Source organism: Bos indicus x Bos taurus, chromosome 23, assembly GCF_003369695.1.
Source record: "Bos indicus x Bos taurus breed Angus x Brahman F1 hybrid chromosome 23, Bos_hybrid_MaternalHap_v2.0, whole genome shotgun sequence".
In the NCBI taxonomy this organism is placed as follows: Eukaryota; Metazoa; Chordata; class Mammalia; order Artiodactyla; family Bovidae; genus Bos; species Bos indicus x Bos taurus.
The window spans coordinates 37,115,429-37,142,703 of NC_040098.1; the positions used below are offsets into that span (position 1 = coordinate 37,115,429).

Sequence of the window (27,275 nt, forward strand, 5' to 3'; positions counted from 1 at the left end):
GAATGCAAGGTTAGCTTAACATACAGAAATCAGTGTTATTCACAGAATAAAGGAGAAAAAAACACGTTTCAATAAATGTAAAACTAAGAGCATTTAACAAAATTCAACACCCCTCATGATTTTTTTAAATAAGAAAATTACAAATAATAGGAACTTCATTAATAAAGGGCATCTAGGAAAAACCAACACCCTGTATCACACTCAAAGAATTAAAGACCTATTTTTTTCCTCAATAGATATGAGAACAAGGCAAGAATGTGTGCTTTCTACACTCTTATTCAGCACTTTAAGATCTAACCATTTCATTAACAAGAAAAGAGATACATGAATAACAGCCAAAAGGAGGTGAAACTGTCAATATATGCAACATTATGACTTTTTACTTGGAAAATACCAAGCAACCCATAAAAATCTACACAACTAATGAAAGATTCAGCCATGTGCGTGTGAAGATTAATTCAAAAAGTTAGCTCTATAATGATATATTATTGGCAAAAAATTGAAAATACATTTTTTACAATTCCTTTCACAGTAGTGGGGAGGGGGAAAGAATACCTAAGAATAAATCCAAGAGAAGATATCCAATACCTGTACATCAAAAACTACAAAACTTTGTCATATTAAATTATACATAAATACAGAGTTGCACATATTCATGGATGGCAATTATCCCCAAACTGATACATAGATTCAATGTAATTTCAAACAAAATTAATCAGGCTTTTTCTTTTCCGTACAAAGTGACAACACGACTCTAAAATTAACTTGGAAATACAAAGGACCTAGATAGTTAAAAGTTGGAGAATTTGCCTTACCTAATTTCAAGATCGACTATAAAGCTGCAGTCAAGGATGTGGGTTATTGGCAAAGGGACAGAAACCCATGGAACCAAACAGTACCAAACAGTATCCAAAGACAGATGAACACGTATATGTTGAGTTTTGACATCTGTGTCAATGGTGAGAAAAAAAAAAACCTTTATTTCAAATGATGTTGGATCAACTGGAAATCAAAACTGAAAAAACCTACAGTGATTCTTACCTCACACTCAACACAAAAACTGATTCAAATCACAGACCTAAATGTACAATCTAAAACTACAAAAAGAAAATGGAGCAGAAAGTATCCGTATCTTAAGGTCGGCAGCTTTTGTAGACAGAACACGTGAAAAAAAAAATATAAAACATTAAATCTAAAATTGTTAAGTCCAACTTCATTAAATGTAAAACTTCTGCTCTTGGAAAGATACCACGAAAAATGAAAACATAAGCCATATTTGGGAACAAAATTTTCTCAACACAATAACAGAAGAAGGACTTGGATTCAAAAATATAGCAGAGCTCTTATAAATTTGTTAAGAATCTATTATAAAATGACCAAGTTTTTTTGTCTTTTTAAAAATTTATTTATTTTTTAATGGAAGCATAATTGTTTTACAGAATTTTGTTGTTTTCTGTCAAACATAGACAAGAACCAGCCATAGGCACACCCATGTCCCCTCCCTCCCCAACCTCCCTCCCATCTCCCTCCCCATCTCACCCTTCTAAATTGCCACAGAGCCCGCGTTTGAGTTCCCAGAGTCATACAGCAAATTCCCATTGGCTATCTATTTTACAAATGACAAACTTAGACAGTGTGTTGAAAAGTAGAGTCATTACTCTGCTGACAAAGCTCTGTACAGTCAAGGCTGTGGTCTTCCCAGTGGTCACATACAGTTGTGAGAGCTGGGCCATAAATACGGCCGAACGCCAAAGAAGTGATGCCTTCAAACTACAATGCTGGAGAAGACTCCTCTAAGTCCTTCAGACAGTGAGGAGATTAAACCAGTCCATCTTAAGGGAGATCAACTCCAATTATTCACTGGAAGGACTGACGCTGAAGCTGAAGCTCCGGTATTTTGGTCATCTGATGCGCACAGACGACTCACTGGAAAAGTTCCTGATGCTGGGAAAGATGGAGGGCAGAAGGAGAAGAGGGCGTCACAGGATGAGATGGCTGGACGGCATCACCGATGCAATGAACGTGAACTTGGGAAAACTCCAGGAGACGGTGAGGGACAGGGAGGCCTGGCGTGCTGCAGTCCATGGGGTCGCAGAGGGTCAGACATGACTGGGTGACTGAACAACAGCAACAATGTATTTTACATACGGAATAGTAAGTCTCCATGTTACTCTCTCCATACTTCTCAGCCTCTCCCTCCTCCCCCACCCCACGTCCGTAAGTCTGTTCTCTATGTCCGTTTCTCCACTGCCACTCTGCAAATAAATTCTTCAGTACCATTTTTCTAGATTCCATATATGCATCAGTATACGATAAGACACAAGTTTTAGACAGACATTTCACAAAAGGTAAGCAAAAGGCCAAACATACGCGAAAAGATGTAAATGTTATTAGACCTCAGAGGAAAGCAAATTAAATACAAAATGAGGTGACACTACTCGTCTATCAGATCGGCCAGAATTAAAAGACTGACCATACCAAGCACTGACAAGGATTTTGAGCAACCTGAACTCTTCTTCACTGATGGTGGGAATGGAAAGTGGTATTACCGCCTTGAAAAACACTTTGGGAACTTCATAATGTTAAGCATACACGTGCCATATAACCTAGCCCTTCCAATCAGAGGTATTTACTCACAGAAAACGAAAACATATCCACGCAAAGATGTGGCAGCACTGTTTGTAAGAGACGTTAACTGGAAATATCTTAAGCGTCCAACAGATGAATGGATAGCCAGTTATGGCATATCCACCCACATAATAGACTACTACTGGGCAAAGAGGAAAAAAGAAAAGAAATCCTATGCACACAATTCTTTTTACATAAAATTCTAGATATGGGGGGATGGGGTGCGGGCAGAAGCAAGTCAGTGGTTACCTGGGGGTGGCATTGAAAGAAATGAGGAAGGGAATGCAAAAGAGCTCTGAGGAAAGTTTTGGGGATGACAGAAATGTTCTTTATCTTGATTGTGGAGATGGCTTCACCAGTTTATGAAGATGTCAAATTTGATCAAATTGTGACACAGACATTGACAATAAACATATGGACAATGAGGGAACAAAGGTGGGGTGAGGTGGGATGAACTGGGAAACTGGGATTGACGTATCATGAGCTGCTGCTGCTAAGTCACTTCAGTCATGTCCGACTCTGTGTGACCCCATACACGGCAGCCACCAGGCTCCCCTACCCTGGGATTCTCCAGGCAAGAACACTGGAGTGGGTGGCCATTTCCTTCTCCAATGCATGAAAGTGAAAAGTGAAAGTGAAGTCGCTCAGTCGTGTCCGACTCTTAGCGACCCCATGGACTGCAGCCCACCAGGCTCCCCTGTCCCTGGGATTTTCCAGGCAAGAGTACCGGAGTGGGGTGCCATTGCCTTCTCCGATATATGTGCTACTATGTATAAAATAAATAACTATACCTACTGCATAAGCACAGGGAAGTCTTCTTAATGCTCCGAGGTGACTTAAACAGGAAGGAAATCCAAAAAAGAGGGGATGGCTGATTCACTCTGCTGTGAATGGCTATTCATTCTGCTGAATGAATAAAAACTAACACAACATTGTAAAGCAACTATACTCTAATAAAAAATGCTTTTAAAATATGATCAAATGATCATTATATACGTGCAGCTTATTGCACTTGAATTATACCTCAGTAGAGTCTGAGTGAACTCCGGGAGTTGGTGATGGACAGGGAGGCCTGGCGTGCTGTGATTCATGGGGTCGCAAAGAGTCGGACACAACTGAGCGACTGAACTGAGAAATATAAAAAGAAAAAAAACATAATGCTCTTGCATGATGCCTACAAAACATAAACACAGGCCCAAATCAAAAAGCTGCCAATACAGATCTGCCTTCAAGAACTTTCATTTAGCCTGTCTTACCTCAAAATGGTGTTTGCCTTTTTAAGGAAAAAAACAAAATATCAATAATATAATTGAAAACATGCCATTGTATTTAGAGTGTTGCAAAAGTCCTCTTATGTCAAAATGCAATTCTCTACAGTGTTGCTTTACATATTTGGTCAACCAGATCCCAGTGGAACACCTACAACTCAAACAGTGAATCTCATGATTTACTACATATATTGAATATTACACTTAAAAATAATCTATAAAAAGGTCCAGCATAGCGATGAGAGTATTAACAGAAATGATGAATTTTACCAAAGGGACCAGTTCCCTACAGATAAATTGTTATCTACACCTGGCTTTATAGTTAATAGATTTAACATAAAGCCTTAGTATCCATATTAAAATCCAGAAGACTTATATTCTCCAAGTAAAAATATACATGTGATACTGATATGTATCTTAAAAAATATCAGCACCACCACCACTGTGATTCCTATAGTACATTTATCTCAAAGTGCTTTCATAGTTATTACATGGAGGTAATTGTGAAGAGAGAATGACACTGACCTGCAAGTCAGTAAAAAGACTGTTCTAGGGCCGGGCTTTGCTTCTGTCAAGGCTCTGCTTCCTGGAACAAATCACTAGGCTTGAATTTTTTCCACCAAGAAAACGAGGAGGTTGGGCTCGAGTATCCTTCAACTCTTTCAACTTTGAAATTTGCTTTAGTTTTATCCTCCCACTAATAAGGAGAACAAGATCAAAGGATGGCCCTGACAAAGGTTAGAGGAGTTACACGGAGTCACAGGACCAGCTAAGATGAGACCTGGGATTAGAGTCCCAGGCTCCACACATACACTCTGCATTCTTCCCACTCCACATGCTACTCCGTAAGCCTGCTTGCGGCCATCTTCTGAATGGGAGACATGCTTACCATCTGCAAGTCTGCAGAATTTCTGCTTGAACAAGGACAAAACTACATGCAGACTTGCTTTTATAATTCTACGATACCTGAAATTTTACTTCTGTATCTGAAATTCCAGTACATGAGCTCAGGAGGGAAAGTAATTCTTTGAGAAAACAGACACTTTATAACAGATTATATCTCAGTATTTACTTATATTTAGTAAAAAGTGGGCTGAATAACCTGACTACCCCTAGCATCTTTTCTCTCAAGAAAACTTTCAGCTTAGAACTTCTGGTTGCTGGGAGGAAGGGATAGTTAGGGACTTGGGATGGCCATGTGCACACTAATGTATTTAAAACAGATAACCACCAAGGACCCACTCTATAGCACAGGGAGCTCTGCTCAGTGTTATGTAGCAGTGTGGAAAGGAGCAGGGTTTGGTGGAGAATGGATACATGTATATGTATGGCTCAGTCCCTTAACTGTTCATCTGAAACTATCATACACTGTTAATTGGCTATGCTGCTGCTGCTGCTGCTAAGTCGCTTCAGTCATGACTGACTCTGTGCGACCCCAGAGCCGGCAACCCACCAGGCTTCCCTGTCCCTGGGATTCTCCAGGCAAGAACACTGGAGTGGGTTGCCATTTCCTTCTCCAATGCATGAAAGTGAAAAGTGAAAGTGAAGGGGCTCAGTCATTCCCGACTCTTAGTGACCCCATGGACTGCAGCCTACCAGGCTACTCTGTCCATGGATTTTCCAGGCAAGAGTACTGGAGTGGGGTGCCATTACCCCAATGCAAAATAAAAAGTTCAAAAAAAAAAGGAAAACTTTTAGTTTGGAAAAGAGGTCAGTTGACTCTGAGATTGGGGAGTGGCCACAGGGTTTCAAAGAAAAGCAGGTTTCCTGCCTGCTTCCCATTTTATCCGACGGGTTCTGGGTGTTTGGACTTGGACAGTCATGCCTCAAAACAAGAAGACAGGTGGTAGGATCAGAGCCCCCTTCAATTTAATACTAACTTCGTTGTTGAAAACTTTGGATTTTAAGGAATTAGATTTCAGTACCTTCACCTGTAAAACAAGATCTTTGCTACTCTTGGAAGCTAGAAGAGAAAAATTGCCTTCTCCCCTAATTCTCCATTATGAAAACTTTCATATGTGCAGAAAAGTTGAGAAAATTATGCAATCAAACCCATTTCTACTCCACCTAGATTTGAGAGCTAGATTTCCATCCCTTTATCTTTTTATCAGTTTTTTTTTTAACCCACTTCAAAGTTAGTTGCAAATGTCAATACACTTTACCCCTAAACACTTCAGCATGCATGAGATAGACTTCAAAATCTTTGTTTTAAAACATATCATGAGATACACAATTTAAATATACCATCCAATAAGCTTTAACAAATGCACAGACTTCCATCGTGGTAAAGAACATGCCATCAACCCACAAATTTCTCTCACCCCTCTTCTTCCTGATTAGTCCCTGCTGTAGTCTGATCATTTTCATCATAAATTAGTTGTGTCTATTTACTGTGTTAAAGTTGCTCAGTCATGTCTGCCTCTCTGCGACCCCATGGACTGGAGTCCATGGAATTCTCCAGGCCAGAATACTGGAATGGGTAGCCTTTCCCTTCTCCAGGGCATCTTCCCAAGCCAAGGATCGAACCCAGCTCTCCCACATTACAGGCAGATTCTTTACTAGCTGAGCCACCAGGGAAGCCCAAGAATACTGGAGTGGGTAGCCTATCCCTTCTCCAGGGGATCTTCCCAACCCAGGAATCGAACCGGGTTCTCCTGCATTGAAGCAGGATTCTTTACCAACTGAGCTATCAGGGACTTTATATAAATGGAACCACAAAGTAGGCACCCTCTTGTGTAAGGTTTTTCACTCAGAATAAAGGTTTTTAGAATTCATCTATCCAGTTGCATGAGTCAGGAGTTCTTTCTTTTTTAAGGACAGTAAGTATTCCACTTATAAAATTCACAATTTATCCACACCCCTCTTTTCTTATTGAAGTAGAGTTGATTTACAAAGTTGAGTTAGTTTCAGGTGTTCAGCAAAGGGATTCAGTTATACATTATAAATATACATATTACTTTTCAGATTCTTTTCTATTACAGCTTGTTACAATATATTGAATATAGTTTTCTGTGCTCTACAGTGGGACCTTGTTATTTTTTTATATAGTAGTTCATATCTGTTAATCCCAGACTCCTGATTTATCTGTCCCCATCCCCTTCTGTTTGGTAATCATATGGTATTTCCTTCATTGAAACCTACCAAATAAGCAAAAAGGAGCTAGCTAGCTTCCCAGTGTTTCTTTTTTTTTTTAATTTTATTTTATTTAACTTTATAGTATTGTATTGGTTTTGCCATATATCAAAATGAATCTGCCACAGGTATACATGCGTTCCCCATGTTTCTTTTAGCAACTAAATTTCAGCCATTCACTTTTCTCATTCATCTCATAAAAGTGAATTAAGAAGGCTGCGAGTTTCTCAGCACAGAACTAGGGAAAAAATTAGGTTGACAAGGTTCATTTTTGACAGTATATCCAGCTGTCCATAGCCTTTCATTTTTTCCATGAACTTAACCGGTATCCCTATATGTAAAGTTTCTAACACTTCCAGCTAGGGAATACTTCACAGAAGAAAAATGCTTTCCTTGGAGTTTACAATTGCCATTTGGTCTAATTTTTCAGCAAGGGTTTGTCTACTTAGATTATGAGATTTTTCCTGGAGAGCAACAGCAAGAGAGTGTCTCCCATGCTGTCAGAAAGGGAGTTATATTTTTGTTCCTTGGAAGAAACATATAATGTAATGGGCAAAATGTCAAGTGGGTGGGGATCCATTAGCCCATATAAACCTCCAGAGAGCTCTCTAAGAAAAAGGAATTCTGAGTAAGTCACTGCACCAGCACATTTGGTTTCAAAAACTTATCCAAGAAGGCAGATGGGGAAGGGGCTGGTTTTCACAGAGATTCCTATCCAGACAGCGAGTGATTGTGAGGGTCTGAGTGCTGACCAAAGCAGGGAATTATTTAGGGAAAACTGAGTTTCAGATGCTGTAAAGACAAATTGTAAAAAAATAAGCCCAGAAGAGGGTCAAGGCAGGATCAATACTAGAATTGCAAAAACGTACGTGAGGTTCAGAGAGCGAGCACAGGAACAAAGAAAGAACACCCTGGATGGTTTCTGCAAGGCTTCCCGCCTGGATTTCTCATCTATCAGATGGGTGTGTCCATGGGAAGTGTAAGAATGGCTTTAAAAGCTAAAAGCAAGACTTAGGTCAAGATCAAATTTTACCCAGGAATTTGACACCAGACCAACTATCTTGCCATGTTAACATTCTACCTTTTTATTAGTTTAGTACTTATTTCGTAAGCAGCTCAAAGCCTCTTTTCTATAGATGACCTCTATTTTAGCTAAGTCTAATATTTCAAAAAATGTAGGGGCTTCTCGAGTTTCCCTGGTGGCTCAGATGGCAAAGAATCCATGTGCAATGCAGGAGACCTGGGTTCTAGCCCTGGGTTGGGAAGATCCCCTGGAGGAGGGCATAGCAACCCATTCCAGTACTCTTGCCTGGAGAATCCTCAAGGACAGAGAAGCCTGGTGGGCTACAGTCCATGGGGTTGCAAAGATTCAGACTCGACTGAGCGACTAAGCATAGCACACAGCATAGGGGCTTCTCTGGTGTCTCAGTGGTAAAGAATCTGCCTGCCAATGCAGGACAAATAGGTTCAATCCTTGGTCCAGGAAGATCCTACATGCCACAGAGCAGCTTCGCCCACATGCCACGACCACGAAGCCTGTGCTCCAGGGCCAGGGAGCCACAACTACTGAAGCCTGAGCATCCAAGAGCCCACACTGCACAAGAGAAGCCACCGCAATGAGAAGCCCAGGCACCGAGACCAGAGAGAAGCCCCAGCCCACCACAACCAGAGAAAGCCCACACAGGAACGGAGACCCGGCAGAGCAATAAATAAACAAAGATTATTTTTAAAAATCTATACTTAAAAACTACTAGGCTAAGAATGCCCCAATGTATGTCATTTTCATGAGGCTTCATTGGAGGACTGCCCTATTTGTCAAACTCAAAGCATTTAACATGAGTTGATTTGTAAAGTACCTTTCAGGGATCCATGCGTCACACATGTTATTTGTTCCATGTGGTGACTGAGTGCAGGAGCTGGGAAGCTGTGTGGGCTCAGAGCCGGGCTCCACCAGCTATACACTGTGTGATCTTGGACAAGTTATGAAACCTTTATGGAATCAGTTACCCTCCACTCTATGGTGGGGAAAAGAGCAACGCCTATCTCACATGGCTGTTCTGAGAATGAGTTTGACAGAAAGCACTTTAAAACCGCACCTGGCCTGAGGAGGTGCTATCTAAGTGTCAGTTATTGCTGCTATTACACGATGAGAATATAAATACTGGCTGTGTTTTTTTTTTTTTCCCTTTTCACTGAATTAAAAAATGTTCTATTTCAAGAATTCCCCCCTCTCAAAAAAAAAAAAAAAAAAACCAACAAAACACAGGTGGCCTCATCCATTTCAATATCTGCCAAATTCTTTCCTTAAAGAAACTGAAATTACTTGGCTCAAGGTCAAATTTAATGACTAAAATTCTATCTACAAATCCACAAATCCTGGGAAAAGGAATGGCCCTTTTTATAACTCACAGTTTCTATTTCAATTGCCTGGCTGTGCCTGAAATTAACGAACTGAGCAAGATAGAACTGTCTGTGTGTATACTTCAAAGATACCCAAGGCCTTACCCCCTGTAGAATTAGATGTGGTTACAGAAACTGATAAACTCAAATTTCCCTAGCCCATACCATCCATCAGATTCCATGTCCACTTCTCTCTGAGACAACCCCTGTGCACACCACAGGGCACTCCCATGACGGCTTGGGAGCCCTCAAGGTGAGAAAGCCAAGATGGCGGCCTCTGGCAAAGACAGGAAGGAAGCTGCTTTCCCCGGTGCCCAGAGCCACAGGGGGAGCCCGCCTTGCTGTTACAAGTTTCTCACTTCCTCATTTTCAGCCAAACAGCGATGTACGTTTATATTAATATTTATAGGCTTTCTGCTGTTTCCCCAAATTCTATGTTCTCATATGGCCATTAAAAACAATTTTACTAACACCATATGTAAAACGATAGCCAATGGGAATTAGCTGTATGACTCAGGGAACTCAAACAGGGGCTCTGTGACAGGCTGAAGGCTGGGAGGCAGGAGAAGTTTTGGGACATGGGTGTACTTATGGCTGATTCTTGTTGATGTATGACAGAAAACCACAAAATTCTGTAAAGCAATTATCCTTCAACTAAATAATAAAGTGGCAAAAAAAAAACAACAACACAATTTTACCATTCAGGTGTTTTTGCAGCCTATATAAACTTTGATCCTTATGCAGATTCCAGATACATGTGTCATGGGGGATCAGCTACAGGTAAGAAAACATGTACATATTTCAACGGTGCACTGCAGACAGTGACTGCAGCCATGAAATTAAAAGACATTTACTCCTACAAAAAGTTAGGAAAAAAATAAGAAAGCAAGAATTAGGAAGCTGGTTTGATAAAATGAAAAGGCTTTGTCCTATCAAAGACATCACAGGTGATGTGACAGACACACCCTAATAAAGAGACATCCACCGGCAGCTGTGCCCCTACCCTCACCTTAGCCATTTGTCTTTCTTTTTTATTAAATGGCAACCAAGGTAAATGAAAGTGTAGACACCAACAGCAGTAACCTGATCGAGATCCAGATACCAGAGCTGCTGACAGAGTAGACAGACAGCCAGGCATGAAATGAGCTTTCCATTCAGTTATGACTGTGTGGAATGCTGCTCCCAGGACAATCCTTCGACCAGCTTCCTTCCCCTTCTTCACTTCCCAAGGCTAATATTCAGCCATATGCTTCTGGGAGAACAGAGAGGTCCACTTTTCTGCTGAATGGTTCCTTATCATCATTTAAGCCCACTTGAAAAGCCAAGCAATAAATCACTGTCGTTTATTACCATTAATCAGGAAAAAAAAAAAAAGCAATCATGTAATTTTTCAACATCGTCCTACACACACTGTGACATAAAGTGACACGTAGTACAGGAACATGTTTATATAAAATTTAGAGGTCCTACTGATTGCTTTCATCATAGAAATACAAAGATATAACAGAGACTTCCCACTTTATAGGGTACCTGGATAATTCTTTCTTTAAAATGTTGAACTGAATTAAACTTGTCTCCATGATTCTTACTGCCATGTCCTTCTACCAGATGATGCTCAAAGATCTGACAGTTTTATACCAAATACTATATACATTCATCTTGGGCTCTGACCATCACCAGTGTTTATATGTTAATTACCTATAAGCTGAAGATAATTTCCTTGGGTTAAAGAAAGAAAGCTATTTTATCAATTAAATGTAAAACTTGGTATGATAACAAAGTAAGTATTAGAGAATAATAAGCAACCAGCAATACTTAACAACAGAATAAGTATCTTACACCTGTAGGTGCAGCTTCGTTTCCCATCATAAATGTAGCTTGAGGGGATCAAACCTGCACATCCTATTCAATTAGCTTTACTCTAAATGTTGTAAGCATCGATAGTTTCAGAATCAGTATACCCAATAAGTAAAATGTTTCATTGTGAGGAAACTGACAAACACTGCCTAATTCCAACTGGTACAGTATTTTCTGAGTTTACTTGAGCCAAAATATACAGATAGCCAAATTTCAAAACTTAAAAAACCTGGGTAAAAACCGTATAGAAATTTTCAAACACAAGTTAGACCAAGTATATTCTTAAATCAACACTGTAGGTAAGACTAAAGTAGAAGAGAGAAAGAAGATAAGATAGAAGAGGAGGAGAAAAAGCAAATATCTTTTGCATATAAGAATCCTATGATTTATACATGTCAATTAATGATAAAAAGTAGCATGCTACTGCTGCTGCTAAGTCGCTTCAGTCGTGTCTGATTCTGTGCGACCCCATAGATGGCAGCCCATCAGGCTCCCCTGTCCCTGGGATTCTCCAGGCAAGAACACTGGAGTGGGTGGCCATTTCCTTCTCCAATGCATGAAAGTGAAAAGTGAAAGTGAAGTCGCTCAGTCGTGTCCAACTCTTAGCGACCCCATGGACTGCAGCCTACCAGGCTCCTCCATCCATGGGATTTTCCAGGCAAGAGTACTGGAGTGGGGTGCCATTGCCTTCTCCGAAAAAGTAGCATCAGCAACTAAATATTCACTTAAATAATAAAATGCCATTTTCCGTGCATAATAAGTTATTCAGTTGTTTAAAAAATTACAACACCCTTTGATAGATTTTGATAAATTTCATTTGTGATAGATGGTAAATGGCCCCATGAAAGGAATATGAACATACATAATAAAAGCAGTAGTCTCCAACAATTTGACTTTCTGTATCTCTCAATAAATGAAAAAGAAGTCCAGAACACAGAAAAAGGCTTTGTGTAAAAAATGTTCATCCTCATTTAAAAAACAAACTTTTCTGGTTTGAAACTCCATACTGCATAATTCCGTGTGTTTGTGCTTTATTCTTCAAATGCTTTGGCTTTTTGTCTCTTCTTTCAGCTGGACCATAAATTCTTTGAGGGCAGCAACTGTGTGCTTTTTTAATCCCTCATTCTGTATATTGCTGCTGTTCAGTATGCATTACTAATAATGCAAAAGTCAAATCAGATGGCCAATGAGCAACTGATACTTTTTTCCTAAGTGGTCAGATTATGAAACTGAAGGGGGTAATTCTAGATGTCTCTTCAAATACCCACAGGGGATTTTGACTTTATAATGTAGATCTTTAAAATAGATGAATTCCTGGCAGAACTGCTAGTGCTTTCCACCACTGTTCTAACGAATTTCAAAATACTTGCCACAAAAATAAAAACAAGAAATGAAAAATATAAGGGCTAAAACCCACCAAGGAAAGGATTAGGAAATAAGAGTCAAAATCTCCCACAACATAAGGACAAAGACAGAAAGAAGGAAAAATGTGAAGGAAAGATAATATGCAGAGGATCAAAGTAGCTTTCCCAGGTGGCGCTAGTGGTAAAGAATCTGCCTGCAGGAGATGCAAGAGATGAGTGAGGGTTTGATCCCTGGGTCAGGAAGATCCCCTAGAGAAGGAAATGGCAATTCACTCCAGTATTCTTGCCTGGAAAATCCCATGGACAGAGGAGCCTGATGGGCTACAGTCCATGGGGTGGCAAAGAGTCGGACACGACTGAGCGCACACATACACAAAGGATCAGGTAAGGGGATCCAACATCTGCCTGACCGGAATTTCATTAAGGAACAGCAGAGAAACCCAAGGAAAATACATCGAAATAACAAGAGAAAATGACCCAGGGCCGATGGGAGATGCTTTTCCAGAATAATTCAAGTTCCACTCAGAATTAGTAAGACCTGAACATCACTATAGAATTTGGAAATCAAACTTAAAAGAGATCCCAAAAGTTTAATGGAGAAAGCAATACTGAATCTAGAAAAATATCCTTTTTTTTTTTTAAAGGCTTGTATTTCTTCTCCCAGAAAATACAGAGATCAAACACTTTAGGGGTAACAAATTGTATAATAAGGTTAGAGGTCACATTTGAAGCACATCATTTTGTATGGTTTCAATTAACTGATACAATTAAATAAGGAGTCCTCATTTGACCCCTTTCATAGACAGGCACAGGAGTGATGAAATTGGATAAGAATGTAATCAGAGCATCTGACTTAGTCTGTAGTAGACATGTGATAGGTACATATAAACTCTGAAGATTGGTTTTCAATTCTTTAGTATCAATCTGAATATGTAACATGAGTGACTCTGTAAAAGTTACAGAACCGTTAACTTTAGCAAAGTGAAAATACATATACAATTTATACATGTTGGATAGAAGAATACAGAGCTATGATACAGGATAAGGTGCCTCTATCTTCATCTCATCAAGTAGATTTTTAAATCCGCTACTGTAAAGTTATCTAAATAAACCAGAAGTTGAGGCTGTTTTGTTTTTAAGTGATACACACATTTAAAAGTTTGTATTGAGGAAAATTACGACACAGAAGCATTTGTCAAATGAAACTGGTGTTAGGATTGTGCTTGATTTCCTTCCTTGTTTTACATTTGACTCAAATCATGATGAAACACTGGGCTGGAAGAAGCACAAGCTGGAATCAAGATAGCCTAGAGAAATATCAATAACCTTAGATATGCAGATGACACCACCCTTATGGCAGAAAGTGAAGAGGAACTCAAAAGCCTCTTGATGAAAAGTGAAAGTGGAGAGTGAAAAAGTTGGCTTAAAGCTCAACATTCAGAAAACGAAGATCATGGCATCTGGTCCCATCACTTCATGGGAAATAGATAGGAAAACAGTGGAAACAGTGTCAGACTTTATTTTGGGGGCTCCAAAATCACTGCAGACGGTGATTGCAGCCATGAAATTAAAAGACACTTACTCCTTGGAAGGAAAGTTATGACCAACCTAGATAGCATATTAAAAAGCAGAGACATTACTTTGCCAACCAAGGTCCGTCTAGTCAAGGCTATGGTTTTTCCAGTGGTCATGTACGGATGTGAGAGTTGAACTATGAAGAAAGCTGAGCGCCGAAGAATTGATGCTTTTGAACTGTGGTGTTGGAGAAGACTCTTGAGAGTCCCTTGGACTGTAAGGAGATCCAAGCAGTCCATTCTAAAGGAGATCAGTCCTGGGTGTTCGTTGGAAGGAGTGATGTTAAAGCTGAAACTCCAGTACTTTGGCCACCTCATGCGAAGAGTTGACTCATTGGAAAAGACTGCTGGGAGGGATTGGGGGAAGGAGGAGAAGGGGATGCCAGAGGATGAAATGGCTGGATGGCGTCACTGACTCGATGGATGTGAGTCTGAGTGAACTCCGGGAGTTGGTGATGGACAGGGAGGCCTGGTGTGCTGCGATTCATGGGGTCACAAAGAGTCGGACACAACTGAGCAACTGAACTGAACTGAACAAATCATGATATTAGCAAGTGACAATTAACAATCAAAGAAAAAAATACAGTATGTTAGCTTAGTCTCTAGGAGGCATTTTCAGAAACATGTGAAATCTCACTTGAGGACACACTGTGCAGGAGTCAAACTGTGGCATTTGAGTTGCAAGCAGATAATACCACTCTCATCCTAACAGCACATCCTGCATGTGATCTCTGAGGATCATGAGGCCCATTTTGTCACGAGCTCGTCTTGAGAGTACCTCTGTACTCAAGATGTACTTTCTCATTTCAGATTAATAGGAAACTATTAAGGGGATTCTGCCAGAGGGTCCCTTTCAAAACGCCGGCTTTGCTGGAAACGGAACAGTTTCCACTTATTACTGTCTGGTCAGCGGAAAAAGCTGTAACCCCATTTCCTCTCAAGTTCTTTTGTTTCTCAATAATCAACAGTCTCCCTCTCCTTCCATCTACCTATACGTGAGTAGGACTTCTCTTCCAGAGCCTCAGGCCACCTTATATATATCATCTTGATTGACCTTGTGTGAAGAAATCATTTTGCAACTCCATGAAGGCTGGAAAGGGTAGCACCAATAAACTGATTTTCGGGCGGATAACCAGTCACACGTGTTTACACACTAGTGACACAGGGCCAAAATCCTACCTTCTAATTTCTACACTGCCTTTTTTTTTTTTTTTTGAGCCACAGCAACATTATCTCATGGCATTTAATGATATTTGTGTACAAGTTCACAAATTAAGCCAGAACAGTTTATACAACCAAGAGTACATGGTTATAGTGGATTTCTAGTCTGTAGATAGTTTAACTCAACCTATTATAAAAACTGAAAAACTTCAGATCCAGGTTTAAATATAAATTGGTGTGTGTATGTGTATGTTCCACTAGGTTTCTCTCAAAAGAAAACTGGATGATTTTTTCATGAAGAATTCAAGTAAAGTAGCTTTGACAGTAACACTGAAAAGAAAACTAAGAGAAAAGGAGGATTAGAGCAACCATCATACTGCAAAAACAGTTTCCCTAAAGTTTTCTCCACAAACTTCCTGAGTATGCCATGACCTCATTAACACATGAGGAAAGTAAACCTACACAGGATCAGGAAAAGAGGAAACTTTTAGTAATGAAAGTACAAGTGACTGAACTCTATATTCAGGTTTTCAGGGTTTACTGAGTATTTGCCCTTCTAAAGAGTCTGATGTTTACCAAAAAAACCCCAATGCAGGATGGGATATTCCTTCAAGGGACAAGTTTATTGTAAAGAGAACTGCATGACTGGGAAGAACACGAGCGGGGCTGAGAAAGGACCTCTAAGGATACTTTCTCACTATGAAGCCTGAAGTCATCCTGAGTGGTCGCCCTGGCTATCCCCACTCCTCCAAGAAGAGTTAAGCGCACCCCAGGGGAGTGGGTCTTCCAGGTCAGAAAAGCCAACCTGCCCAGCAGAAAGTCCAGCCTGGGAACTATCCCCAGAAGAAGTGGGCTTGGCTCACACTTCCTACCAGCAGGCAGACGGGAAGCGTTCTCAGCCTGACAAAGAGGCAAGCAGAAGCCAAGGCTAAAAGTAGACTGCATTTCTGAGGTCCTAACATTGAAAGAACGGAAACCATATGGGAATTTATTATTCAACTGAAACCTTCAGGTGGCTTTAAATTAAAAGGAACATTGTCAACCACGTCCCTGGGCCCTTCTTTTTTTTCCTTCTCCAACCCCTCCTCCTCTTTTCAAATTTTATAAGCTCTGTGATTTACCAGTGGAAATCCCCTGAATATAAATTAAGCATTATGTCCACCCAAGAAATTCTTCCTGGCACTCAACCAGTAGTTTGGCATCAAAATCTCTCATGTGACTCTTGGGAGGGTAAGCTAGTGTGTGTGTGTGTGTGCGTGTGTGTGTGTGTGTGTGTACACACATTGATTTTTCCCTTTTTTAGAATTAATCTCCATTATGTAAAGACTGAGAAGCAGACATGCAGGTGAGAAGGGATATAATCTCCATGAAGAAATATTAACAATATACTGAAGTGTAGGTCACACCTCTCAGAGTATAAACTGCCCACCCAGGTCCTGTGTGATAGTAACGACCATGTGTGCAGACTTCCTACCCTTGCCATCATCACAGCTGTGAATATCCCCTCAACAGCTTAAATATTTAGGCCTTAATTCTAGAGACTTGAAAGATATCAGAACGTCGACTGGATTAGTCAGGACAAGCTGATAATATCGCAGGAACACATCTTCCTACATTCTACTGACATGTAATAATGGAAGTTTGCTTCTTGCTCACACTACCTGCCTGACCTAGGTCAAGGGGGTCTTTCCATCAGGCCCCTCCAGAATCGAAATGCGCAGGTTCCCACTAAGATAGGTAGAAAGGGATAAAAGCAAACCCCATGGTGACTTTTCAGCTTTGTCCAAGAAGTCACAGAGCAACCCTGATGACCACAAAAGTCCTGCAAAGTCTTAAAAGAATAATAAAAATCTCCTGGAGCCCATAAAGGTTATCACTTGATTGGTGAAGTAGATCCCTATCTTATCTTTATTTATATTCCCAGCCTCCAGGCCAGGGAACTCACTGTTTGCTTGAAAAAACAATACAAGCAAGACTATATACAATACAACATCATAGTTTATACTCCTTTAGACGCCCAACATTAATTTGGCAGATTTAAATTTAAAAATTTCTTTCTACTGTGAATAACAAAGACAACAGAATAAATGAATGATGCCATGAATGTTCTTCAAGGGCGTGCTGGGTTCTCTGTAGGACAGGAAAGGCATTCTCAGTCTCAAGTAAGCATGTTAAGGCTGAAATTCACAACGGAAAATGGAAAACAGTTTGCTTGCTAGTCATTTAAAGAATACGAAGTGAACAGTTCACCATCTACCCTTAATGCAGATGTAAATCTTCTCCCCTTGAAGAACACAGGGACAGAGGATTCCATTTTAACACGAATGTGTCTCTCTTCACTTAGTACATCCACACCAGTAAAAGAATATCTGCATAAATCTTGCTTTCCCAAGAAACAGTCCCCAAAAATGCGTTATCTAAGAGAGAAGTTGAAGGTCAAATGGGAAAGAATACATAGAAGAGGAACCTTATTTTCTCTAGCTCAGAAAATACTTTCCTAGCATTCCTTTTCTGCTACATTAACCCTGCCCTACACACTGAACTTTTAAATGGGGAGGAGTGAAGGAAATTTATTGGAAGGAGACTTGGGAGGCTTTAAGTAGTGTTTGAATACTGCTTACTGTTTACCAGATACATGGAGAGACTTAAATAAAAAATTCATGCCAAACACTATCTGTACAAGAAACCAGCTGTTCTTATTTATTCCAACAGACACGGTTTCACAGGACTCCAAGCTCTATTATCCAGGCTCAGCGAATACCTCCAGCAACAACTGCAAGAGTTTTGAAGCGTCTCAGGTCATAGAACAAGGCCCTCATTTTATACAGAAGTGCTGGAAGACAGTTTTTATCTAAGAACTGAGAATTCTACCTGAAAGCTATCAAATTTGACCATGGAGGGTGGTAAGGAGTAGGGGCTCTCACCATAATGTAGGCATAGCTCCTAAATTACTTTCCATTTTTCTTTCATGCCCACGACTTGTCAGCCACCCCCACCCCCTCCACTGTCATCTCCATGCTCATCCTTGATGACTGATGCCAACCCTTGAAATAGGACCAGATGCTGATGGTCCCAATTTAGCAAGACCTTTCAGTGGCAACGCTCAAGTGACTTCTCATACTCCCTGTCCTAGAGTGACTTTGAGTACAGCCATCTCACTTGAGAAGTTTGTGAGCGCTCTTATTTTTACTTTCTGATCAACATCAATAGAGGACTGAGAATGGTATAAATACAAGGAAGGTGCTGTAAAGATTTTTAAGTACTTAAGGGGACTACGAGAGCAAAAGCAACAATGACAGTCACATTTAATGAGGGTTTTCTAAGCACCGTGCTCTGTGCTAAGAGCTTTATCATCTCATTTAACCTTCAAACAACGCTATGATCTATGCCTAGGGATGTGCTTCTAAAAATATGGAAAAGGGGGTAAAAAGAGGAACTTGATGGAAAAACCTGGCCAACATTATCTCCACCAGGGGATCAAGGGAAAGCTCAACAGTGACAAGCCATGTTGATAGCGGATGAGTTAGTCGCTCAGTCATGTCTAACTGTGCATCCCCAAATCATGGTTCACCTCTGCAGTCTTTCAAAAACCCATAGGCAGTCTAATTATGCAAAAACATCAGACAAATTCCAAATGAGGAGCACTCTACAATAGACTGACCTGCACTCCGTGAAACTGTAAAGGTCATCAGAAACATGTCAGAGAAACAGTCATAGATTGAAGGTGTCTTAGACACGACGAACAAATGCAGTGCGGTATCCGGGACGAGATCCTGGAAGAGAAAGGACGTTAGAGGAAAACTAGTGAAGTCCAAATAAACTGTAGAGTTTAGTTAACAATCAAGTACTGCTGTTGGTTCCTTAGTTTTGACAAACACACCACTGTAAAGCAACATGATAACATTAAGGGAAATTAGGTAAAGACTACATGAATACTTTCTTCCTATCTTTGCAACTTTTCTGTTTATCTAAAACTCTTCTGAAATAAAGTTTACTTTAAAACCCTCTGAGGCTGATGCTCTTATCTCCTTTCCAGAGATGAGATATTATAGCTTAAATAGCTTCCCAAAGTTACAAGCTAAAAAGCAAAAAAAAAAAAACTTGGCCAGATATGTTTACTCTCATTTAAACACCAGTGGATAACGCAGTAACATAAGCCCTTGCATAAGATCGATTACAACGATTTTATGCCAGATACATGCTGAGAAACTTAAAGGAATTTATTTCACTTAAATTCCTCATAATACTGCATTTTTATTTCAGTACACCTTTTTAAATAAAGGGGTCATATAGTACTTTCTAAATATTTCATTTTTATCACAAATTTCGATTACTCCATCAATGCTCTGTGATGATCACATTTAAGCAAAATTAGCTTAAAGATCTTGCCAAAACTTTTCTTCTGCTGCTGCTGCTGATGTGCTCAGTCGTGGCCGACTCTTTGCGACCCCATGGACCGTAGCCCACCAGTTTCCTCTGTCCATGGAATTTTCCAGGCAAGAATACTGAAGTGGGTTGCCATTTCCTTCTCCACTTCTTCTGCTACTGAAGTATCGTTGCTTTACAGTATAAGTTACAGGTGTGTACAATAGACTGCGTCACCATTTGTAAAGGCTATACCTTTTATAATTACTATAAAGTATTGGCTCTATTCCCCACAGTGATTAATGTATAATGCTTCTTTTTTAATATATACTTCCTCCTGTTCTTCCTCCTCCAGCTCATCACCTCTTTCAACTCCTGGCCCTTGCTGTGGCTCCATCCAGCCATTCAGGCTGCTCTCTGCAGCCAGGAGCCCCCACCTCTGGCCAAGGCAGCGCACCCTCCTCACCCACTGTGGTCATCAGGGTGAGGGCAGGGGAGGGTGGCGTGGCTGCGGCTCCATCAGCCTTGGCAGTACTTGTGTCGCCTATCCTGACTGCCAGGATTCCCTGCACCCAGAGGACAGACAGCAAGCAAGCTGAGACCACAGCTGAACAGCGCGGGAATTCCACCTCACCTGCCTGCAGAGCCCGGTAAGTGTGGAGGCGCAGGAGGTCGGTAGGGCCTGCGCACTTGCAGTTTATTTTATACCTAATAGTTAGTATCTGTTAATCGCCTATGCCTATACCACCCCTTCTTCCACTAGCCCTACTGGTAACCACTACTTTGTTCTCTGTATCTGTGAGTCTTGTTATCTTCAGTACTTGGTGTATTTTTTAGATTCCCCATATAAGGGATGGGGCTTCCCAGGTGGCGCTAGTGGTAAAGAACCCGCCTGCCAGTGCAGAAGAACTCTGAGCTTCAGGTTCCATCCCTGGGTTGGGGCGATCCCCTGGAGAAGGGCATGGCAACCCACTTCAGTATTCTTGCCTGGAGAATCTCATGGACAGAGGAGCCTGGCAGGCTACAGTCCATGAGGTCACAAAGAGTCGGACACGACTGAAGCAACTTAGCAGCAGCAGCAGCAGCAGCATACAGTGCTTGCCTTTGTCTGACTAGTTTCCCCTAGCCTAATGCTGTTGCTGCAAACGGCAACATTTCATTCTTTTTTATGGCTGTGTGTATTCTGCAACATTGTATGCATGTATGTATGCACTGTATGGCTATATGTATGTATTCAGCAACATTTTATCCTTTTTTAAGGATGTATGTATTCCATTGTATATATACCACATTTTCTTTATCCATTCATCTGTCCTTGGACACTTCAGTTCAGTTCAGTTGCTCAGTCGTGTCTGACTCTTTACGACCTCATGGACTATAGCAAGCCAGGCTTCCCTGTCCCTCCGGGAGCTTACTCAAACTCATGTCCATTGAGTCAATGATGTCATCCAATCATCTCATCCTCTGTTATCCCCTTCTCTTTCCGCCTTCAATCTTTCCCAGCATCAGGGTCTTTTCAAATGAGTCAGCTCTTCATATGAGGTGGCCAAAGTATTGGAGTTTCAGCTTCAGCATCAGTCCTTCCAATGAATATACAGGACTGCTTTCCTTTAGGATAGACTGGTTTGATTTCCTTGCTGTCCAGGGGACTCTCAAGAGTCTTCTGCAACACCACAGTTCAAAAGCATCAATTCTTCAGCGCTCAGCTTTCTTTATGGTCCAACTCTCACATCTATACATGACTACTAGAAAAACCATAGCCTTGACTAGATGGACCTTTGTTAGCGAAGTAATATCTCTGCTTTTTAATATGCTGTCTAGGTTGGTCATGACTTTTCTTCCAAGGAGCAAGTGTCTTTTAATTTCATGGCTGTAGTCACCATCTGCAGTGATTTTGGAGTCCCCAAAAATAAAGTCTGTCACTGTTTCCATTGTTTCCCCATCTATTTGCTATGAAGTGATGGGACCAGATGCCATGATCTTATTAGTTTTTTGAATGTTGAGCTTTAAGCCAACTTGGACACATATAGGTTGCTTCCATACCTTAGCAATGGTAAATAATGCTGCTGTAAACACTGGGGTGCCTGTATCTTTTCATATTAGTGTTTTTGGTTGTTTTCTTCCAGGTAATGTACCCAGAAGAGGAACTGCTGGATCATACAATAGTTCTATTTTTAGTTTTTTTTTGAGAAACCTCTGTGTTGTTTTCCACAAAGGCTGCACCAATTTACATTCCCACTTACAGTATATGCTGGTGCTGCTGCTAAGTCATTTCAGTCGTGTCCAACTCTGTGCAACCCCATAGACGGCAGCCCACCAGGCTCCCCCATCCCTGGGATTCTCCAGGCAAGAGTACCGGAGTAGGGTGCCATTGCCTTCTCCGTACAGTATATGAGGGTTCCCTTTTCTCCACATCTTTGTCAATATTTATTACTGGAGTTATTTTTGATGACAGCCACTGTGACAGGTGGGAGGTGATATCTCATGGTGATTTTGATTTGCATTTTCCTGATGGTTCCTTATTGAGTAGCTTGTCATGTGCCTCTAGGCCATCTGCATTTCCTCTTTGGAAAAAATGTCTATTCAGTTCCTCTGCCCATTTTTTAATTGGGCTGTTTGGGATCTTTTCTTGATGTTGAATTGTATGAGCTATTTATATATATTATATATATTTTATATATGTAATATATATATATATTAACCCTTTATCAGTCTTTTCATTTGCAAATATTTCTATTTCATTAGGTCACCTTTCTGTTTTGTCAATGGTTTCCTTTGCTGTGCAGAAAGCTTGTTGAGTTTGACTAGGTCCCATTTGTTTATCTTTACTTTTATTTCCTTTGCTTTAGGAGATGGATCCAAGAAAACATTGCTGTGATTTATATCACACAGTGCTCTGCCTTGTTTTCCTCTAAATTTTAATCCTGATGCACCAACATTCCATAAGAGAAGAAAGCACTGGCCAATGGATATTTGACCCTATAATGGCCTATCTTTCACCCACTCTCACTTATTACCGCCCTTGTCTTCTCTTCTGATTCTGGATGTTTCAGTGTTGGTGAGATCACCCTGCTGCTGAAACAGGATGAGGGGGTCAGAAACCCGGGTGCCCTTTGCAAGGAAATGACAGCATCAACATAAGGAAAGATTAGCATACACTTTGGGTTTTTTCAGATCCTGAGAGATATAAGATCAGCTGTGGCTGCTCCAAAAACCAAAAAAAAAAAAAAACTCAATGCCTTTTGAATATAAATTCTAACAGTGTTATCTACTAAACCAGTGTTTCCCACAATGTGAAGCCAGCCTCGCTGGGAAAACTCCAACATCCTCCCAGGAAGGCTCAAGCAGTCCAAGACATATCCTTTTTTTTCCTTGGGATTTGCCAAAATCAGACAGTGGGATTCAACAAATATTTCTAAACACTGTACTTAATATATTGTTCCCTGTGAGAATATATAGTGGAAGTGGTCCAGCAAGTAAGAAAACAGGCTGCCTTCTGTGTGTGATTAGATTAGCTGCCTAAAGACACAATTTGTACAATCTTGTTCTATTTACAAGTTTGTTTGTTTTAAGGCAAGTGATTCCTTCAATTATTGATTTTTATCACTCTGGGCTTGTCTCAAGAATCCCTCAAATGCCACCACAATGCCTACCCTTTATACTTCAAACTACTCCCAAGGCAGTTAGTTAAGGACTCCAGATCAGCTTTAACAAGAGAAGGGTAGAAAGAAAAAGGAGGAAGTGATTATGACAAATTCTCCCACAGCAGCGGGGTAACTTATGGGGCTAGCTCTCCTGATTCACTGGACAATGGAAATAGAACCAAATCCAAAGTTTAATGTCTTCCCTTCACCAATGGGAAAGAAATGAACCAAGTTCAAGAAGCCATAATCATTCCCCCAGACACACACACACACACACAGAGCAACTTGGCAAATTGGTATTCATCCAAAACAAACCCTTCTTCTCAAGAATCTTTGCTATTTTTATAGCTGAACTCATGAAAAAAATCTTTTTCATTCTGGAGCCCTGGGTAAATTAAGCTAGAATTCTTAAATTTCTATTCTCATGCTAGTATGAGAGGCTGAAGTGTTGAGAATCCATGAGGAAGGTTATACTTCCAGGACCATCACAGTGAGAAAGGAACTGGCCATCAGACGCAGCTTAGCCCTTGGGCAGACTCTGAGGGGCTCAAAGAGGCACTTAAAACTTCTCAATGAGTCTCTCCAAGTCTGCCGAAATCCTGATCCTCCTCCGGGCAGACATCCCTCATCTAAACCTCACACTTACATCCTCCACAGTCTCAACATTCCAGATGCCTGGACATCAAATTCATCACGCTAATCTCCCACCCTTCAAACCCTGTCCTAACTCCCCAGAGGACACCTGCTGAACATTAAACCAAGATTGAGTTTCAAAGCCAAAAAAGTTACAAAATAAGAAGTCAGATTTTTCAAAGCACTTGCCAACAAGCTTCTCAGTGTTCTTTCAAGGTTTTCGTGAATGGTGTCAAGTTTTCCCAAAGATATTCCTATCTGCTTTTGCCTCCCAAGACATCCGAGGTTGCCAACCATCCACATGGTAGGAAAAATCTAACTATGTGAGACAGTGTAGAGCAGATAAAACATATGTCAAAACATGAAGCAAAAGGTCACTCTTTTAGTCTTAATATTTACATGTATATATCAGAATTTTCACATTGGTATTATTAACTCTGTTAGTAAAGCCACACAAACCAGTGTATCAGAAGTGATTAAGCCATTCACCATATGAAAAGTACAGAGCAAGACAATAGAGCCTTGTATGGTACCTGGCACACACATATCACTGAATTAATCAATCAGAAGCCTTTGATATCTGCTAAACAGTCATCTCGGAGAAGGCAATGGCACCCCACTCCAGTACTCTTGCCTGGAAAATCCCATGGGTGGAGGAGCCTGGTAGGCTGCAGTCCATGGGGTCACGAAGAGTTGGACACGAATGAGCGACTTCAATTTCACTTTTCACTTTTATGCATTGGAGAAGGAAATGGCAACCCACTCCAGTGTTCTTGCCTGGAGAATCCCAGGGACGGGGAGCCTGGTGGGTTGCCATCTACAGAATCACACAGAGTCGGACATGACTGAAGTGACTTAGCAGCAGCAGCAGCAAACAGTCGTCTGGGGGGATACGCACTTTTCCTCCTTGGCTTCTATAAGAATTTGTAGATAGCTTTTATGCTTAAAGTACTATTTCCATAATTGCCCTTTGCTAAAGCAAACTAAAGATATCTAATTATTCTCAAATCACCTAGAGATACCAACTTTTAACTTTATGTATAACCTCCCAGAGTATGACAACACCTAGCCACATTCATGGATACATATAAACAAGGTATTTTTTTTTAAGTGAGATCGCAGAAAAATCTACAGCATTCTTTGAATGCCTCATTTAGTATTTTACTGGATATGTCTACTATAATGTATCTGACCACTGTAATACTGTTTAGATATTTATAACAAAATATATCAAAAAATAAGTTTGTGATAAAGTATTCTTGCAGTAAAATCTTTTTATACACATTTGATTATGCTATTAGGACAAATCTGCCTAGAAGTTGCACTGGCAGAACTATGAATAGACACATTTTGTGACTTTTGATCTTATATTTTGCAAAATAATCTCCAGATAGCATATAAAATTTCCCCAATATTTTGTATTTTCCCACTCCTATAGTGACACTGGAGTTTAGAATTATTCTCAAACTTAGCCAGATTTGGTAGTTTCACAAAATGTTTCATTTTGCTTTATGTTGCTTAGAGGGAGATTTTTCACATATTTGAATATAAATAATATACATAGTATTTTGAAGCATCTCAGTTAAGAAGCTTTGGGGAACTAAAAACGATTTAAAAGGTACAACATATATTGAAGCCCTAGTGTTAAATGTTTCTTCTTTTTAAAAATCGTTTAAAACTTCTGTAGGAATTTCCTAAAGCTCAATATACATCAGGATGATGCAATTTTGAAAGTGACATATACCTTTTTATTTAAAAATATTTTTTATTTGGCTGTGCCAGGTCTTAGTTGTTAACACGAAGGACTTTTAGTTACAGCATTGAGGGTCTAGTTCCCTGACCAGGGACTGAACCCCTGCACTGGAAGGCAAAGTCTCAACCACTGAACCAACCAGGGAAGTCCCGAGAAATGCACCTTTTTTAAAATAGCTCTTTCCCTTGTTGTCAAATACTAAGGGATATTTGACGTTCATAATCTCTATCTCATGGCCCACTTGAGTTCTGCTTTAAATTCACATGTGTGCATGCACACGTGTACATCTACACTTGCATATGCATACATGTGCATGCCTATATTTGATCTATATCAATGTATGCACACACACAGAGACTAGACAATGCACTTTTCCCCCTGGTGTCAGTACATCAGCAACTGTGATGCTGTGAGTGACACTTCCTTTGTCCTCTAAGTACTACAGGCTGGTCCTGGTTCTGCAGGGAGCGGGCGCAGCCCCACACAGTCATCGTAACTGACATCTGTGGGCAGGACACCGAGGTACACCTCAATCACGTGCGCCTGGCGGAGAATGCTCACTCATGCACCTGCTTCAACGGTGTGAGTGCAGCCTGTGGGTTTCCCTTGATTGATGTTGGTATAACTGCTCCACGGGCTCTGTGGGTGAAGGGAAGTGGGCTCTGCTCAAAGCAGTTGGTGGAGCCTCGCACCTTCCACTTGACACAGCGCACGGAATAACAAGTTATAGAGGTGGGTGCCTGTGCGTGTGGACTCACCACGCCCTCACAGACAAACCAAAAAGGCACCCAACCTTAAAATAAAACAACAACAAAAAACGAGGCTTTGAAAACCAGGAAACAAGCCAGCAAAGGAAGCATCTGTCTCTTTCACTCGGAACAAACCTCCCCACCCCCTGCCCCCAAGAATCATACATGTTTACACACACTCACACCCCACCCCACCCCCAGCTACCAGCATCCAAGGACCATGGACTTTACTACTTCCAGGCTTTCTTAAGGACTTACTTTTTATTAACTAAGTCAATTTGTTTCATGCCCAAAACTAACAGCATTCACAGAATCACTCTGTCCCACCAACACAGAGGCGGAAACAATGCTTTCTTGAGCAAATGTCACAACTTTCAACAAGGTTCAATCTACCCTAAAGTGGACGCGGTTTAGTAAATCATGTTCATATGGGTAACTCCTCGTCTTTTCACATCCATTTCTTATTTTCAAAACAAAACTAACAAATGTAAAGTCAGCTAAGGTCAAAACCCAATTTTTGGATTTCCAGTGCCCTACAAACAAACCCAGCCGGCCATACACATTCCTGGGCGAAGATCTGGTGAGATCCATGAGCTTCATTCCTCCTCAGACTGGACTGTCCTTTTAGTCTCTTCCACTGTAAGATCTGAGGCAATAACTATAATTTTAGAAAAGCCTGATAAGAAAAATTCAAGGCAAAAAATATTTGTATATTCTAGGAAAATCATATACACACACAAAATAAAA

The 27,275-nt window shown here is 40.6% G+C and overlaps 1 long non-coding RNA gene across 14 annotated transcripts in view; it reads right to left on the bottom strand.

Moving 5' to 3' along the window:
- LOC113881407 overlaps window positions 1-27,275 on the bottom strand; it is a 527,961-nt gene that overhangs the window by 174,366 nt on the left and 326,320 nt on the right. For 13 of the 14 annotated variants that reach the window (XR_003508031.1, XR_003508027.1, XR_003508030.1 and 10 more), the window contains one exon: window positions 19,046-19,157. This is a non-coding gene — a long non-coding RNA (uncharacterized LOC113881407). Of the gene's footprint in view, window positions 1-2,075; window positions 2,118-19,045; window positions 19,158-27,275 lie in introns of those variants that run through there. The other variant, XR_003508032.1, reaches the window with a different exon arrangement.